Source organism: Panthera pardus, unplaced genomic scaffold (assembly GCF_024362965.1).
Source record: "Panthera pardus isolate Hobbes unplaced genomic scaffold, ASM2436296v1 HiC_scaffold_22, whole genome shotgun sequence".
NCBI lineage: Eukaryota > Metazoa > Chordata > Mammalia > Carnivora > Felidae > Panthera > Panthera pardus.
The window spans coordinates 16,558,316-16,574,554 of NW_026526788.1; the positions used below are offsets into that span (position 1 = coordinate 16,558,316).

General features: G+C 43.4%; 1 protein-coding gene across 15 annotated transcripts in view; it reads right to left on the reverse strand.

The window, feature by feature from the left end:
• The window catches only part of PCDH15 (protocadherin related 15), a 1,681,879-nt gene that overhangs the window by 918,800 nt on the left and 746,840 nt on the right, over positions 1–16,239 (reverse strand). For 2 of the 15 annotated variants that reach the window (XM_053910280.1, XM_053910279.1), the window contains exon 1: positions 9,639–10,304. The exons of 11 other annotated variants lie outside the window; for them this stretch is intronic. The gene's annotated coding sequence lies outside the window, so the exon portion shown is untranslated. Of the gene's footprint in view, positions 1–9,638; positions 10,307–16,239 lie in introns of those variants that run through there. 2 more of the 15 variants (XM_053910281.1, XM_053910267.1) reach the window with 2 other exon arrangements.

Here is a 16,239-nt window from a genome sequence, read left to right on the forward strand (position 1 = left end):
AATTCACTTAGTGGGTCGCTGGATTTGAGGTGGAATTCAAACTCATAAATCTAATTCTCTGTAGAATCAAGGACCTCTGGAAACCAGGTCATTTCTTAGGCGAGGCTGTCAAGAAAGAATATCACTACGCACAAGAAGAATTCTAGCTACATGGAACAGGAGGAAATGACAGTGAGTGTCTCAGAAACTGTGGCTGATTTTTACTCCATGACAAAAATAAGCACCTCTACCATGGTGGGTGGCTTCAAAAACATTTATAACTTAAAATTGATTTGACAACCAAGATATTTTATAACATTTACAAGAATCACTTTGTTATAGCCAAAAAAACACACCCTAAGGCATACTCTTTGTGTGAATGCTGTACTTTATCCAAAAATCTTGTTTCTGTTTTGTTCCTTGTTAAATTCCTACGCTGTGACTTTCTGAAAAGCTGCAGGAGACAGAATTTCCTGATGAGCTGTGTAACAGCTATTTCTTCCTCCCAATGTGCCTTCAACAACTGTGTTCAACAATAAATAGCAATGCAGTAGAAACAAGTGTGATATGAAGCCTGGTGTGTGTGTGTGTGTGTGTGTGTGTGTGTGTGTGTGTTAAGCAAAACATAGAGGCTTGAGGTGACTTAATACATGCAAATATAATTCACCGACAAGGAACTGACATACACTTAATGGGTTCAAAATCAAGCATTTCCAAAGAAACAATGATTATAATCACCGTTTTACAGACAGCAACTGAAGTATTTCTGATATCTTGTCATCAATAAAAGATATTCAACGAACATTTTAATTTTTAGAGTCCATGTTTAAATGTAATCCCGTATAACCCAATCGTTCCACAAAACCCCTTTTTCTGAAGGGGGTTTGAAGTGTAAATTTGCGATATTAAGGGACAGATTGATCAAAAGAACTTATCTGTTATCCTCCAAATGCTCAGTACAGAAACTGAAAGAAATGTGAAACCACAGTGACAAAGAAGCGGCAAAAGAAAATGGGCGATTTCAACAAATTTGAAAGCAAAAGACCAGAAACTTATTTAGCAGAGTAGAAAAAAGTAGTTAGCACATGGTGATGGTGAAGAGACAGTGGTTATGACAAAGCTGGTCAGGTCTGCAGGACATTGGATGTGGGGGCGCTTAGCAAAGGAAGTGGCAGGACAGACAGGGGAGGGCAGTGCTATCAGCTGGACATCGTAAAGGAGGGCCTTGGTTCAGTTAGCAGGATTCCCCCCCAAGGCTGAGCAATCCTCCCCTAACCTTCCCTGCCGCACAGCTTAGACATTAATTTTCTGAAGATGCTGTCACAGAGCCCCCAGACTCTGGGTCACGAAACACAAGGCCATCTCTCCACATGGAGACATCCCAGTGGCGCTCAGCTGTCCACAAGCTCTGAGCAAACAGAGGACCCCCAAAGAGCGTTCCAAGGACTTGCCTTTCGTGACACACACACCTAACTATTCATAAAAGTTCATTTCCTTCTTCTTTCTGGACACACTTCAAAAGTACAGAAGCACTTGTCTTAACCTGCCTGGTACTTACAAGTGCTTGTGTGACTGAGGTCTAGGCACAGGAATATCGGAAGAAGTCACGTGTGCCCCATTCCATCCAGTCTTGACCCATAAAACCCTCCCTTGAATATTTTTCTTGTTTTCCATGGAAGGCTGTCCGGATGACAAACTGACAACATTTGGAGGCCACGTGTTGAAGACCACTCCCCAGACTCCCAACATCCTATTGACATAAAAAACACCTGCAGATACTCACATAGGCAAAACATAAATGTTGCCCAAGGACACGTGAGGGCGTATTTGTTTCCAGGGCCTGCACATCCCAACTAATACATTCTTAAACACAAGTGGAGAGGCAGGAATAAAAGGTGGGGCTGGAAGAGAAAATATTACAGAGGGGATCAAATGAAACCCCATTAAATAAATAAACAGCTGGGGCACCTGGGTGGGTCATTTGGTTGAGTGTCCAAACCTTGATTTTGGCTCAGGTCATGATCTCACAGTTCATGGGATCGAGCCCTGTGTCTGGTTCTGCACTGACAGAGTCTGCTTGGGATTCATTCTCATTCTCTCTCTCTCTCTCTCTCGTTCTCTCTCTCTCTCTCCCTCTCTCTGTCTCTCTCTGTCTCTCTCTTTCTCCCTCTCTCTCCCCCTCTCATTTGTGCTCTCTCTCTCAAAAAAATTAAATTAAAATAAAATAAAATATAAAGCTATAACCAATACTTCTAAAAAGAGAATAAGCTAATAAAAAAAAAAAAGCAAATGAAGTAACAGAGAACAAGAAAGGAGCTGTTGAAAGTGCAAACTATCACAATAAAAATGCAAAAGTGATAACGACAACAGTTACCAAAATACTCCCAGGCCAACTGCCCATCAATCCCCAACAGCCCTTGAACTGTTTGCCGTGGTCACTAACGAGCTTTAGTTGTTGAAACCAGTGTTTATTCCCTAGTGTCTGTTGTCCTGGAACCATTTGTCAAAGATGGTGACACAAAGATGGCACAAAGATTGTGCCTTTGACACATGGGCCCTTCTTCTAAGATTCCGAGAGTCTGACGCTCAGACCTCAGACCACTTTCCAAGCACCCAGCCAGCACCAGCTTCCTCTCTGAGCCCCACACTCCCAGGGTCGTCTGATTTGTGTGTCCTGTACTCTCACACGCACAGCAGAACACAAAAGGATGGGACACTGGTCTTCCCCTACCTTCTGGCTCACACTGGACTGGAAGGCACACTATGGGCTCACCTGTGGGTCTTGGGACCTCAGCCTCCATGAGTGCATGAGCTGACATCTTATAATCCTCAACCAACCAACCAACCAACTGCTCACTCTCCTGGGAGTCACAAATACCTGTCAGAGAGGTCGTCCATGAGGTGCACCCAATGAGCCTCCACCCGGGTCCAGAGGCCAGCAAACTTAACTAGGGAAGCAGAGCAAGGCTGAGCATGTTACCTGCAGACAGTGCTCCCCCCCAGCCCCACAGCCACCAAGCACTGTGGAGCGGCCCTCTCTTCCCCTTCCCCATTCCCGATGGCTGTGGGGTCCCCGTGGGAGGCTAACCTCACACCCCACTCAGAGGCCGTGCAAGTCTGTGTTCCAGTATGACCAGAAAGAGGGTGCCGTGTTGGGAGAACAATGGTCCTGAGAGGCCTGTGTTTCAGAGAACTTGGGAGAAGTTATTGCGCTGCATGATTTGTGGAATGTCTTGCAAAACAAAACAAAAAGATAACTAAAGAGACATATTCAGAATAATAAGCACAAAAATAGCCATGTATTAAAGATGTAAGAACAAAAATCAGAAAATAAAATCACAGCCCATTGTTGGTAGAGCATTAGCATATTAGAGTAACTAGAATTTATGTTCCCTTACTGTCTTTCAAACACGGGATGGAATAAAAAAGGTGGTGGTGATATAAAGCAGCCAAATGTTTCGTAGTGTAATAGGAAATACTTTGAATAAATAAACCAAGAGATAGCATCCTAAGCGTATTATCTAGAAATATAGATAGAAATAAAGAAGAAACACCCAAAAAAGAGTTGAACAAAGTTGTGTATGGGGACTCAGAGAAGCAGGAGCTAGTATATATTTAATTATATGCACAATCTGATTTTTTTTTAACCATGAACACCTGCTTTGATTAAAACAAACATGAGCTCTAAGGAATTGCTTTGATGTATGTATATGTATATAAATATATATATGACTATATATAAGTGTGTGTGTGTGTGTGTGTGTGTGTGTGAGTGTAAGAGTGTGTGTGTGCACGCTTAAAAATGAGAGGGAAAGTAATCTATACCCAAATGGCAACTGTTTCCTAAATACGTATTATTCCCCCAAAATACAAGAGATGCTCTTTGCTTTAGTATTATCTCATTCACACAACATCTTCCACTGAAGTTACCATTATTTGGAAAAATTATTTGTGACTAAAATAAAGTGAAGCCTTATTATCTGATGCTCTGCTGAATTTTATTCTATTCTTTATCCTGGTTTATGAATACAAAATGAGAATTCATATAATGGATGCTATCCAGGAACTCAGTCTATCCTGAGTGGAGATTTCTCCATAAACATTGTAAAAATGCCTAAAAGTTTTGCTAATATTTTCTGTAAAATATTATTAGCACACCAATGTAACGATCACTAATGGTCCAAAACAGAACATTCTATTTCCTGCGCACGGCATCAGACAGAACGTAAGGTTGTTGAACAGACTGTCAGCACCTCTCGGATGCAGAAACTCACGCAGAGATATTCAGAAGTCAAATTAACCGGGGAGGGGAAATCTGCTCTACACTCTACACTGTTGACCTCACAGAGGTGATGACCTATTTAAAAGTTCCAGGGTTACTTCCTGGCACCCTGGCAGTGGACGCTCAACATTCATTCTTTTCTTCATTCAGTTATCAAACAAATTCAACAACACATCAAAGAAAACAGAAAAGGCATTCAAATCCAATTCTTGCATATATTCTTAGATTGCTTTCCTCCAAATATAGGCATGTATAAGGAATGTAACTAGCAAAGAGAGCTCAGTACTTAAAAATTCAAGAATTAAAGAAAAATTCAAGCAAAAGAAGACGACTGCAGTTGAAATTCTCAAAACTTCTATCATTTTCTGGGAAACTATTTTATTTTCTCGTCACCTGCCTTATAGCTAGGAAGGACTTCAGAATTTTGTGGTGCGCCTTCTCGTTTATAAGCCACACACATTCTTTTTCACGTGTCCTCCTCTCAGCTCTTCTTGGAGTTCAGAAAAGAAAGTGCACGTTTCTCTCACTTTTACAAAATCCTTCTCCCTTCTCCATTGTATGCCTTTTCCTGACTTCATTTTCCACTTCTGGTCCTCAGGCTAGCTCCACTTTTCTTACTATAGACATTCACTCATTCTTTCCAAGTTCCTGACACCTCTCTGTTGTACAAATTGTTGCTATGTTAAGTAAGTCGATAAATAAAAAAAAGACCAAACTTGCCACCAGACCTGTTCTTAAGAAAGTAGGATGTGAGGGGTGCCTGGGTGGCTCAGTGGGTCAAGTGGTTAAGTCGCCGACTCTTGATTTCAACTCAGGTCATGGTCACAAGGTCATGGGATTGAGCCTGCACTGGGCTTTGCTGACAGGACAGAGCCTGTTTGGGATTCTCTCCCTCCCTCCCTCTCTCTCCCCTCTTCTCCCTCTTTCTTCCTCCTCCCCCCCCCCCCCCCCGCCCCCGCCCTGTCTCTGCCCTCCAGCCTCTCTCTCCTTCATCTTTCTCTCTCTCTATCTCCCTTTCTGTCTTAGGAATTTTGGTCTCTACTCCATTTAGCTTCTTGCCAGTCTGTCCGTCCTCTTCTACTCCTCTCATTGTGAGGCTGCCTTGCTCCTTTTCTGTCCCTCTAGCCCCTCCCCCTTCCTCAAGTTGGATCTCAGTCTCTCTCTGCCCCTGTTCCCTGTCTGCCCACCTTTCACTCCTTGTCTCTAGCTTTCTTGGTCTCTCTTTTTGTAACTCTCCCTACTCTCCTCATTCTTCACTGGACAACCTCTGGGTCTCTCTTTGAGTGTGTACGTCTGTGAGTGTCTCACTGTGACGTCTCCGGGTCTCTGTCTGGCTCTCAGACAGGGACTGAAGGTTCTAAAGAAAAAACAACCTCTGATCCAGTTTTAATGAAGCTTCTCTGGATTCCAGTGACGTGCTGCAAAGTTGAAGAACTCAGTCCCTTAAATGATGGAGCAAAAAGGAAAGTCACTGTCCTTGGATAAACAATTTGCATTTCCATAAGGATTCAGTGATGCAGAATGAGAAAAGGCTCATTCTGACACCTCCGTGAAGACAACAGGGGCGGCATTCATTAGCCGGCCCCCCTGTGAATGAAGGCTTCATGGTGCACACAGCTCCCCTCCCCGCTCAGGAAACAGTGCTGACTTCTGTCTGAAACCCGCCCTTTCACTGGCCATGAGAATGAATGACTTTTCAAAGTAATAGGAACCACACATCTGCCAGGGCCTGAGAATGCTTACACTCTAAAAGCCCTAAAGAAGGTTACACCTCCTGTCAATTTTTTTTTTTTTTATCCGTCAAGGAGCACAATAAGAAAGCTTTGAGTTTTTCCATTTACCAGTCCAAAGGAAAGAGATGCTTTATTTCCTTGAGTTTCTTGAAATAATGACTGCTTTTGCCTGTTACATTTATAGCTTCAATGGCCATGCTCTGATATTTAAGGTTGAGTGCAACCTTTAAACAACTTGCGAGATAAAAGGAAATTTATCCATTACGGCGCCCAGGTAGAAACTCCCATGCACTGAGCTAGCCGGTCTGCTGCTGCTGTTACTGTTTGTTCACACACACGCGATTGTCTTGAGGGATAAATGCTAGAAGATTAGAACAATTAATTGCCCTTTACATTGTTAGCAATTTATGGGTTTCTTATTCATTATCTGAGCCTATCCTTACAAAAACTTTGAAGGGCTGACTTTATAGATGTGGTCACTGAGGCAAACGTGTTTCGGGAACGTGTCAGGGCTTCCAAGGAAAAGAACTGTGTGCCAGAAGCTGAGGATTCTATGCTCCTTCTATAATTAACAATGTGTGTATGTGTGTGTGGGGGGGGTGTCCATCTTGCTTCTTGGGGTGTCTCTGATTTGCAGGCTGAAACCGAGCCACATTTATCTCCCCAGTCCCATACATCTCGGACGTCAGTCTGTACATCACAGGTGGGGATCCTACTGCAAGGTCATCCCATTCACCCCAGATACAAGGTCCCCTTCTCTCCTCCTCCCATGTGGGCAAGGATGTAATGGTTGTGTGCGTGTATCCGTGTGTGTTCTCTGCTCCTGCCACACTGCGATCTAAGTGGCCCTTGTATTTGACTTAAATGGAAGACGTGAATTCTGTTTCTGAGGGGTTTGATCCTTTGGGTTTTCTACAGACTTTACCAACAGAACATGATCTTGACATAAATCACTCACAGCAGCTCTTTTCTCTGACTTCACATTGGCTGTGAGCACTAACGAGCCCCCACAGTTGCCCCAAATATATCCTCACACACACCCAGCATGGGACTAGAGCATGAAGCCCCACAAGCCGTCGAGAGTCTTGAATCCCCAAACTCTGTCATATGACAGAGTGATGGCAAATAAAAACATCTATTTAAAAAGCAAACTTATCAACATGCAAAGTTTTCACCGAGAGTAACAGAACCAGCTTGGCAAGTCACCCTATCAAGTAATACTGTTTTTCAACATTGTAATTATAGGGTCTTCCCCACGAATTTGTGCAAAAGTCACAGACACATGGAGGGACCCAATGATCCCACAGGGAAGGACGACCCTTTTCTAAAAAAGTGGGGAAAAAAATCAAACAACAAAAGGAATGTGAACACCACCCGCTCATAGCAAAGAGGCCCAGTTAAGATTGAACTTTGAGATGATAACCAGACTCATTACTGTTTCTGCCAATATGAATATATTCCTAGACTTGGGTTCAGAGGAAAACTTAAAAGCATACATTTTTCTTCAATGTTAAGCCTGCAATAAAATGTAAAGGTATACAGGGGGTTTCTGCGCCAGAGAAAAGTTGAGATAAAGGTGGTTTACGAGAGGAGTTGTGTATTATTTTACACCATGTGATTAGGAACAGAAGTACCTACTGCGGTCCCGTCTGCGGTCACACCTGCACACACACAACAACGGGGGCGCAGTCATCTGCCCTTAAACAAAGACTCACGTGTCTACAATTATTTTACTTTTCTCTTTTACTTCTTTACTCTTATTGTAAAGGTTCATTATTTATTCAGAAAGTAAAAGCCCACATGATCAAGTGATTACTGAAAGGCATCATTAATTACTCAACAGACTCTTACTTGACACACATTTTGTGATCAAAGAAAAGTAGTTATTTCCCTTGACAAGAAAAATGATAATTGCCTTGTGCATTTAAGTTCACACCGAGGCTGGGCACCAAAAACTCCTGGCGAATTTTGCAAATGGCTTCAGTGTATGTCAGCCTGTCTCCCATAAAACTTGGATGACAAAAAAGCACCGAGCAGGATTTGCAAAAGGGAAACACGGAGAGGCCAAGGAAAATGTTGTAAAGGGCATTTAACTTGAACTTGAATTCTTTTCCGCTTAGAATCGAAATGATCAGTGTTCCTTTTAAAAGTACCGTTACAGATCAGACGCCCACTAAGCACATCAAACAGTATCATTAGTGGATATAAGTTCTAAAGTCTCTTAGAAAGTGGAAGGTTTTATTTAAACCCCCTTATAAAAAGTACTCAAAGTTTCACCCCATAATATTCCCAAATGCAGCCCCGGTCTGTTCAGACGCCTTAAGGGTTAACTCTCAGGGGTCATGTTCATGACAAAGTCAGGAGGCTTCATCTTCCCTGCTCAGCCCTTCGTTGCCGGAGCGGAGAGGGGAGGATGGCCCCACTCGGTGCAACCAGACACGGGGTGCCCTGTACCTTTATTTCAGAGGAGAAGCGCACAGTCAGGGGATCAAGTTTCTGAAATCTGAAGACTCGCACGTAAAGATAAGTGCACGGACTCACACGTAACCAGAGCAAAACAAAACTGAAGCAACTCAACAGAAAAACCACGGCGCAGTGAAAAATAACTTCACAGGAGCAGACGCAGAAAGCCTCAAAGTTGCTGTGAAAGTGACAGGAAGCATCCTGTGCTTAAACACGTAACTCTTCGAGGAGTATTTGCTTCTCTGATAGAACTGCCCCTTGAGTGTCTGGTTACGAGATGTGACAGTCGGCTCTGTCTGTGAAAGCAAATGAGTTCTGACTGGGAGTGGGCCGTACATGAGGCCGTCATGTTACCCCCCAGGGAACCATGGCCCCCCGCGTGCCTGCGCGCCTGGACTCCATGAGGTCAGGCCGGCGACCACATGCACCGCAGAGACCCGTCCCAGTGCCGGCACACGGGCCTGGAATCTGCTACCTGGGCTCCGAACCGTGTGTGTAAAGTAAAGGCCATGCCACAGGGCAGGAGAGCTGTTGGCAACACCTCGTACAGATTTCATATTTGGGGGAAAAAGTCCCCATGGATTCAAACTCTAAATGGTTAATGCTCCTGGATGCCTCCGTAAAGGAGCACATATACACTGGGACATCTGTCGTGCAGACCTCAGGACGCCCGGATTATAACAGATCACAGACCGTCACACTGTTCGTTGTGGGGCAGAGGTGTCACTGACTATAACCTCCGGCAACTGCCACGCACGAAGCGAAATGACACACGCGTTCACACACACAGACCCAGCACGGCGTGCCCACACCGTTGCCCTCTCTCCTACATTTTGTCAGGGAGAGAGAAGCAAAGAGCATGTCTGAGCATTAGCGTTCTTAAAACCCGTCAAACTGCACGGAGTCATAACTCAGAAGCATGTGTCTTTCTAAATATTGCATTGACATCTCAGCAACAGTCTAAGGCCACTTGCCGTGATCAGGAAGAAGGAGCAGACGGATGGCTGTCTGTCTGTCCCTCCAGCAGATAATTACTTGTGCATCATCATACCCGTCTGTTCTTTGAACCAGCATGACGGGAAACCCACTGTACCTGAAGCGGAGTTGGAACTTTCTCTGCACTCTGCCGCTGCTGCCTTAATTGTGAAGCATTAAGAAAAGGGAGGGGAAATAAAACTTACTTGCCGGTTGAAAGTTTCATCGGGAGCCCACGTAAGATCATGCAGCAAGTTTTCTCGCCAAGACTGCGTCCTGCACATCCCTTTCAAAACAGCCAGTGTTCATAATCTGGGTGCAAGAGGATCTGTTCCCACGTTACACGCCTTGTTTCTGGAAAGCACTCACATCCAGTCTTGCAGCATCTACAAAACGTTGCTAGAGGTTCAAGGGGAAGAAAGCACCTGACGTGCTAGCCCAGGAGGATACTGTCCTTCTCCCCTTTCTGAGATGCACGTCGGCCGCCTTACTTGTCACAAGCAGCTAACTGGGAGCAGCGAGCGGGCTTCTGTCTGCCCTCTATCTGTCACGATTAGCTCAGCACGTGGGGGCACCCGCACAGGAGCAGCAGCAATCAGCCGGGAGCCTCTGTGGCAGCCCAGCCAGGAGGGCTGAGCGCTGACCCACGGCCATGGGGAGCGCCTAGCACCAGTTAGGAGCAGGTGCTGCGCCCCCGAGACAAATCCCTGTCCCGCTGATCCTCGCTGTTGGCGTCTTCATTGTGCCGTGTCCTCTCGGCCTGTGATTCCCTGCTCTCGTCTCTGAGGCTGGGTTTTACTGTTTTGCCTCATCAGTACTAAGAAGTTCAGCAGCTTACCTTTCAGCGAAAATGCTGCTGACCAGTCAGAATAATCCCTCAACCACCTTCCGTCCGTCAGTCGTCCTCCACCCCCTCCCCACTTTCTGTTTAAACCCACCCACCCTCTTCTATCAAGCTGTCCGCAGCCCCGCATATCCTGGGCGTGTGGAAACTTCACACATTCCATAGCAGCTAAAAAGACAACCTTCAGGTTTTTAAAAGCACGTATGAGACACAGAAGGGTATTACGGAGAAATGCACTATAAGAAACGTCACAACGTATTTCTTAAAGACATGATACAGGAGATACTCACAACAAAGTTTTAAAAACAGACATGTGAGCTGGTGGAAACGCACACACACGCACACACACACACACACACACACAGTTATTCTGTTATCTAAATCAGGTACACAGTTCTTAAAGAATTCACCATGCCTAGAATTCATTCAAGTCCACATCAGAATTTGTTCACTTGCACATCCTAAACCCGTGGAAGAAAAATCTAAAGGTGAACACAACACTGGAACTTATTATAGTAGTGGTTTTAACAGAGCAAATGTCCTGAGGTTGGTTAAAGATGACAAGGTGAAGTGTATCAAGTGTTTTCCTCGTTGATAAGGGGACTATGTATCATTATGATTCATTCTATTAAAATATATATGTATATATATGTATATATATACATCAGACAGGTTATATATATATATACATATATATATATGTATACGTATATGTGTATATATATATATATGTGTGTGTGTGTGTGTGTGTGTGTGTATCACACAGTGCCTCTAGAGTGCTGCTATATTTATATGAATATGTTTGCAGAGGGTAACATCTCATTTAATACAAAATTCATGTTACCTTTCAAGTTCAGTTTCCCAGAGGAGAGGAAAAAAAAAATCTTGAAGGATATGGAAATCACCTGAGGTCAGCCAAATGTGTCATGAACGCAAAGCAGAAAGATATGCGTAAGTAAACCACATTTCAATGACTGATGACCCCCCAGAGCCCTTGGGCAGAGCCTAGGGGGCTCTTACTTTAGTTAGGACTCAAACTGAATCATCTGCATCCTTCAAGACACAGGAGACTGGGGGCCAGGGGTGAGGAAGTGTTAGGGACAGACGCATTTCACAGTTGTTAAGATCTGATATTTTGAACGTTTAAATATTGATGCTTTAATAAAGACGTCTTTGTCAACAATGTTTAAACAAATGTGTGTATACTTAGTTTGAGGTTTTTTTCATCATTTCACCGAAAATTACATAAGTGGAATAACCTATACATTGATATTGCTGGTTAAATAAAGCAGCTGGTGTTATGCAGATTTTTTCAGGAACAGTATGAATTATTAAATATAGTTTTCATTAATGACGAAGTCAGCCTCATTCCTATTGATATTTAATTATAACTGAGATACATCAGAAGGATAACTGGAAAAGTTCACCTCTTCCTCACCTCCTGTGAGGAATTAGATGATTATGAACTGAATTCTTACAGGTGACAAGAGCTGATTGTCTTTTCTTTAAAAGGCCATATTTACATTTTGGGAAGAATACATATGTAATAACATGTAACAAATGCAGTATATAGTACAAGATGAGTTTAGATGAATTTGAGGGAACTGATTTAAAAATACAGTAACCAGGGGCACCTGGGTGGTTCAGTCGGTTAAGCATCTGACTCCTTGTTTTGGCTCAGGTCACGATCTCACAACTCAAGAGTCCAAGGCACTATCAGGCTCTGCCAGCATGGAGTCCACGTGGGATTCTCTGTCTCCCTGTCTCTCTGCCCCTCTCCCTCTCACACTGTCTCTGTCTCAAAAATAAATAAATAAACATTTTAAAATAATAATAATAATAAAAAACGGAGCACCTGGGTGGCCCAGTGGGTTAAGCATCCAACTCCAGCTCAGGTCATGATGTCACGGCTCATGAGTTCGAGCCCCGCGTTGGGCTCTGTGCTGACAGCTCAGAGCCTGGAGCCTGCCTCGGATTCTGTGTCTCCCCGTCTCCCTCTGCCCCTTCCCCACTCATGCTCTGTCTCTCTCTGTCTAAAAAATAAACATAAAAAATTGAAAACAAATAAAATTAAAAAAAATAAAACATGCCATAACCAAAAGGGAAAAAGTCACTGAAAAATCCACTATCCTGAGACAGTGGGGAAAAATATGGTATTGACTTCTCTTCATCTCTTCTGTCTCTCGCTCACACACATAAAGTCAAATTGAATCCTGCCCTACACACATTTTAACGTGTTTTTTCTTTTAACAAAATACCACGGGCATTCCTTTTGTCAATAAATCTAGATTTAAGTGATCATTACTAATGATGTTTCAATATACATGCGTATGTACATCCATAATTTACCTTACAAAATGTTTATATTTTCGGATTTAGTTTCTTATTTTAATTTACTTGCAGAACTACCTTTTATTCTTTTCTATCAGCACAATATTCTACAAATGGAAACAATTGGTGGAAGGGAGGTGGTCATTGTTTAGCAGGTGGACGTTTAGAGAGGACACGTGATGCCCTGGGTGCATCTTACCACCACCCCTAATGATTTACGTCACATGAAGGCGGAGTCTGGTGTCATCTATCTCTGTCTGTCTGCCCACTGCCTCTAGCCAAGTGTCTCCCATGAAAAGTGAGGTGTAACCTAAAAATGTTACACCAATCCCTGGCATGTCTAATATGTCCTCAGAGCACATGGGTTTAAATCCTGTAAGATACTCTTTTTGTAGCAAACTATAGGAGATGCCCCCTCCCTTACCAATATTGAAGGGGCAGGTATATCTCATGGCAGATGGAGAGTGGAGGACGCAGAATTCCGAAGGGCCAGAAACAGCAATGCAGGATGCACAGGAGACCAGACAGAGCTCTCCAATCAGAGAACACAAATGTCTGTGAAAATTAGTGCTGCATGAGGGACACAGGTGGGAACAAGAGCCATTATGGACTAGGCTCCTAGGGCTTGTAGGAGAATTCAAACAGAGTGAAGAAAACACCGTTGCTTCAGATACACATTCTCACGGTCTGATGGTGATTTAGGATGGACTTCAGGGTCGGGGCACAGTCATGGAAATCCGTAGCTCATTCAAAGGGGATTCCAGGAGGGACTGAGTGGCACGTGCCATCCAGAAAGAACATGCCTCAGAGAGGCTGGATGCGTGAAGGGCTAGGGATCGGCTCCAGGAGCGGCTTCTGGTCCCGCCTCTTGTGGCCACTGGGAACCTGGCTTACTTAACTCTCTGTCAGCATCCTTGCACAGTAAGCAAAAAACCAGGGTGTTTTCAAAGCTGTTTAATTATGTTACCATTCTCCAAACACACCATGCTTGCTCACGGCTTTGTGGATGTGTCCACAATTCGGGAGACACATCAGCATCACATGCCAGTGTGTTGAGGCTAGGATGCCATCGTCTGAGATCTAATGGTGATATGACCTTGAACTAATCCCTTCACCTCTCTGAGACTCTGATTTTTATTCCGTATATTAGAGTAGCACTAATACCTACCTTCACAGGCTTAATAAGATACTTGAATGGAAGACATTTGGCAAATATTCATAATATAATGGAACATTGCATGCATATGGTAATCTTTAGGTATTAGTATTATCATTTTAACACAAAGTTTTGCATGATGAAGTTACAGGTGCAGACAAGAGAGTGTCAACACATGTGGGTAACTCCAGATAAAGCAATTCCTATAATTCAATGCTTTGAAGTTGAGTTTTTATCATGTAGACAGAAGAAGTCCCTATAGAAATTCAGGCAAGGAAGGCCCCTGATCAGTTTTGTTGTGTGTTCTAAGCTTTTATTTGCCTAAAGGTCACAAGGTGATTGTTGAAATGCAGAATCTTGGGGAGACTCAGAACCGAAAGGTCTGATGTGGGCTTAGGAGTACGTAGCTGAGGCTAAGTTTGTGTGCACTTACTTTCCCGGGTACAGTGAGCATACGGGCCATAGATCCCATCCACGAGCCCCACAGAGGTGCCACACAAGGCTCCTTGACTGCTAAGATCCAATTATCCCCACTTATACAACAGTGAGAGACTTCCTAGTGTGAAATTAAACAGAGTATACCTAGAAGGTCTTGCTTCACAAGCTTTCTGGCATAGACTGTGTGCACACAAAGTATACAGGAAGCGCTCAACAAGTGTTAACCATATAGTGATGACCATCTTTCATGGGCCAAGGGGAAAGAGAAGAGCCTTAAGAGTAAAGAGACAGGTTTGAATCCTGGTTTGAGCCACCTAACTTCCCGGGCTCTTCTTTACTACTTTTAACCAAGGTCATGGCAAAAGTACGTGGGTAGGGGTTATCTGGGGCTAAAGCCCGATGTGCAGCTCCTTAGCTCTTACGTTCTGGCTTGGGCTCCATCCATCCAAGGAAGAGGCACCTTCTTGGCCCCACAAAGACAATTCCATGCCATTCACTGCCCCATGAACCATGAGTTCATGACCTGAGCTGAATGAAGTGTGATGCTTAACTGACTGAGCCACCTAGGCACCCCTTACTTTACTTTATTAAAGAAGAAATTAGTTATATTAGATGCTTCAGGAAGATTTTAAATATTGAAAACAGTTTTAACATTTAAAAACATTTAAACACTGAATATGAGGATTTCATTTATTTTAGAACATGAAAAAATGTTATCTATTCAATGAAAAATGATTCATTAAAGAGCGCCCGGGTGGCTCAGTCAGTTAAGCATCCAACCCTTGATTTCGGCCAGGTCATGATGTCACAGTTTGGGAGTTCGAGCCCAGTGTTGGGCTCTCATCTGACATTGCAGAGCCTGCTTGGGATTCTCTTGCCCTCTCTCTCTGCCCCTCCCCTGCTCACACTGTCTATCAAAGTAAATAAACTTAAAAAAAATGATTCATTAAATATAAAGTCAGTAACAATGGAGAATGGATATGCAAATTATGTTATGTAACTTCAAGGATCATTACATACAGCCTTTAAAGTACTAATCGTGAAATCCATGAGAAATGTGGCGAAATAAAGTAAATGATCAAATATTAAAACCAAAGACCAATAGTACTCATTCTCTCTTAGAAACTGCATTGAGACGTGTATACATAGGCTGGCAATACAATGGTGTATAGAAATAAGGTGGTTATGTCACAGAGAAACCATGATAGATTCCCCCCAACATTCCTTTTAATTAATTTCTATTTCTTTTTTGTTATTTACTTTGAGAGAGAGAGAGAACAATCACACAATGGGGGTGTAAAGACAGAGGGAGAGAGGGAGTGGGAGGGGGGGGGGGAGAGAGAGAGAGAGAGAGAGAGAGAGAGAGAGAGAGAGAGAGAGAGAGAGAATGATCACACAATGGGGGTGTAAAGATAGAGGGGGAGAGAGAGAGAGTGTGTATGGGAAGGGCAGAGAAAGAGGGAGAGAGAGAGAATCCCAAACAGGCTTTGGCTGTCAGCACAGAGCCCGACGCAGGGTTTGAACTGACGAACCATGAGATCATGACCTGAGTTGAAACCAAGAGCCAACACTTAACTGACTGAGCCACCCAGGCACCCCTGATTTTTTATTTCTTAAATTCCTTTTACCACCTGTAATTCTCACTCACCTCCTCTGCCACAGATAACCATTTGAATATGTCTAACATGTATTTTGTATTTGTGAAAAATGTGTACTTTGTTATTATAAACAGCCATAAAATTAATTATATTAGCATTCTGTGAGAATTTTTTTTTTCACAGAAATGAATTGTGCCTTTTACAGGGCCATGGGATAGGTACACGTCAGCTCCCTTCCAGCACAGCTGTGAAGGCCCCCATAAACTCCTCCACTCGTAGGCCAGTCCCTGTCTGCACTGGGATTTCATGAACAAGGAAAAGCAAATCGTGGTGGAAGATGTTTTATTTTCTGTAGCTAATTCTTCTGGAATTTGACTTATTTTAACAGTGGGTTTATATTCTACCTGCACGCAGGAGACTTACGTTATATTATAACGCGA